The sequence below is a fragment of the Chrysemys picta genome, chromosome 25, assembly GCF_011386835.1.
Source record: "Chrysemys picta bellii isolate R12L10 chromosome 25, ASM1138683v2, whole genome shotgun sequence".
Lineage (NCBI taxonomy): Eukaryota > Metazoa > Chordata > Testudines > Emydidae > Chrysemys > Chrysemys picta.
Genome location: NC_088815.1, coordinates 3,748,233 through 3,750,795, shown reverse-complemented (window position 1 = coordinate 3,750,795; position 2,563 = coordinate 3,748,233). Strand labels below are relative to the sequence as shown.

The following is a 2,563-nucleotide window of genomic DNA, read 5'->3' as shown; positions in this document are numbered from 1 at the left end:
AGGGACTCCCTTTCACACCCATTCCCCTGACCACTGCTAATATGATTTGGATGCCACCGGCTAGAGTAAAAGATCCAGTCCAACAAGGAGTCTGGTGGCACCTTAAAGACTAACAGATTTATTTGGGCATAAGCTTTCGTGAGTAAAAACCTCACTTCTTCGGATGCATCCGAAGAAGTGAGGTTTTTACACACGAAAGCTTATGCCCAAATAAATCTGTTAGTCTTTAAGGTGCCACCAGACTCCTTGTTGTTTTTGTAGATACAGACTAACACGGCTACCCCCTGATACTTGACTCCAGTCCAACACAATCTTACATGGAACAAAACAGGAGTGCCAATTAACAGATATCTCAGGGTAACCAATCAGACAGGATCACTGTGTTTTGTTAAAGAAAAGGGGTCAACTTTTGTGGGAACAAGTAAATGCAACATGTATTTTAATGGCACCGCCTTTAGTAAAAATCTTGGCTTCAAGCCTTGCGCATCCCACTTATTCCATATGTGGATCCCTCACCCCGATCCAACTTTTTCATGGGTGGGCAAGCCTTCAGAGTCAGCTTTTAAGAAGCCCTGCTCAGATCACGAGGGTGTCCAACTAATTGCTAAGGGACATACGATTGCCTTCTACAACTGCTCAAGCAGTACTACACTGCCCTTTGAAAACACCACTACCAAATTGTGCCTCTGCAGTTCGCACAACGACCCCTCTGCGTTACCAGGGGAACAGTGGTCCAACGGGTGGTGGGTTACCTCCTACTTTGAGAAATGGAATACCCGAAACGCATTGTATGGAACATACTGGGTGTGCGGGCCCAAAGCTTATTACTTTCTCTCCCCTGATTGGGCAGGGTCATGTTATTTAGCGTGGCTAACACCGCCTTCTTGCATCTCCCTCACTCCCCCTCATTTTCCCCACGTTCGTAACATCCGTGAAACCTTCAGAGATATTAATATCCGTGATGGTTTGTCGTGGCAGCGGTGGGCTGGTCTCATTAGCTTGAGGGGTGGTGTCATCCGTCTACAGGGACTACTAGAATCTTTAACCAATGAAACTGCGACCCTATTTGAGAATCAGGCCGGAGAAATGTCCCAGCTGCGCCAGTTAGCTTTGCAAAACCGAATGGCTTTAGACATAATGTTAGCAGCCCAGGGAGGAACTTGCGCCCTCATAAATGAAGAATGCTGTGTTTTTGTAAATGACACCTACTCTGACACTTTTCAACGTACCAAACATCTACGGGAAATGGCTAAGAACTACTCCTCTGGCCAGCCACCTTATGATTGGTGGGGAGCCTTATGGAATTGGCTGCCTGGATTTGGGTGGGTTAAAAAACTCTTGGTGGGTATTGTTGGGGCCATAGTAATCCTTATAATACTGTGTTACTGTATTCAGTGTGTCCCCTCCCTCATAGACTCATGTGGGTCAGTTTATTCTTTTCCTACTTCAGCCAAGGGCCTTACTCTCTTCGAGTTGGCCCAGGCTGAAATTGCCAAGCGGCCCTTGGCTCCTTAAAATGGGGTGTAGCTTTTGGTAAATAGTTATCCCAAAGCTACAAATGGAGGAATGTTGAGTCTGAACTTTTGATGAGCTTAAACTTAACCCAGACTTGATGTCTCTGTCTGAACTTTTAATCAAAGCTCTGACCTGCAAACTACTCATGACACCCCCCTCCCCTTAAGTAGCCATCTCCCCTTTTCTCTACTTAATTTACATTTTAACCTGTTTTATCCTGTAGAATCTTGATTGATTATGCATGACCATTATGATCTGTTAATCACTTTGTTTACTTCTGTGTATAAATAAATATTGATGCTCACCCCTAATAAACTTGCCACACTTACTCTGAAGCTTTTCAAGCTAAGGATAGTGTGAACCCGTTGATCAACAAATTGGTGTCTGGTCTCTGACAGATTGTGAGCCCCATACCAACTCCGCACGAACTCGGGTGCTGGAGAGGTGAGTCAGGACTTGCTTTTTACCTAACAGTGTCACACACACAGGTGCAGGGCAGCACATAGTGGTGTTCTCCCCTGCATAGGGGATGCGCTGACCTTGCAAAGGCACCACGTAAGTGCTGGGACGTGGCTGGACACTACATGTGTTGTACTTAAAGTACTGCAAAGGATCTTTTCAGGGGGAATAAGGCAAAACGCCACATTTATTAGTAATACATGTATCCATTAACACTGTATCATATGCATATAATATATTACACTTACACTCACACACACAAACACACTCCATCTTGTTGTTACCAATTAGTTGCTCCCCTTAACTTTACTGGCCAGGTGAGTTAGATGGGGGAGGGGGTGGAGCCGGGCTTCTGCCAACCCGGATCAATGCTCCCATGTTGACAAGACGAGACCCGGGGTCCTCTGCAAGACACCTCACTTTTATAGCAGCTTCCCTCTTATGCAAATCTATACCAGATTCAAACTCTGTGTCTGTGTCCATTGGTCCTTTGTGCTGCTTTCTTTTGAGTGTTGTCCCAATGCTGCAAAGAGGGTGTTTCCAAAAGAAGGTGCTTGCTTCTAACCCCCGAGGCCGTCGGTATGTCTGC

At 45.7% G+C, this 2,563-nt stretch overlaps 1 long non-coding RNA gene across 1 annotated transcript; it reads right to left on the bottom strand.

Moving 5' to 3' along the window:
- Positions 1 to 451: 451 nt before the first annotated feature.
- LOC135977399 (uncharacterized) lies at positions 452 to 2,136 on the bottom strand. Its single transcript, XR_010594873.1, has 2 exons — positions 1,204 to 2,136; positions 452 to 1,159 (listed from the first exon to the last, which is right to left on the bottom strand). It is a non-coding gene; the product is annotated as an uncharacterized LOC135977399 (long non-coding RNA).
- Between the last annotated feature and the right edge of the window lie 427 nt (positions 2,137 to 2,563).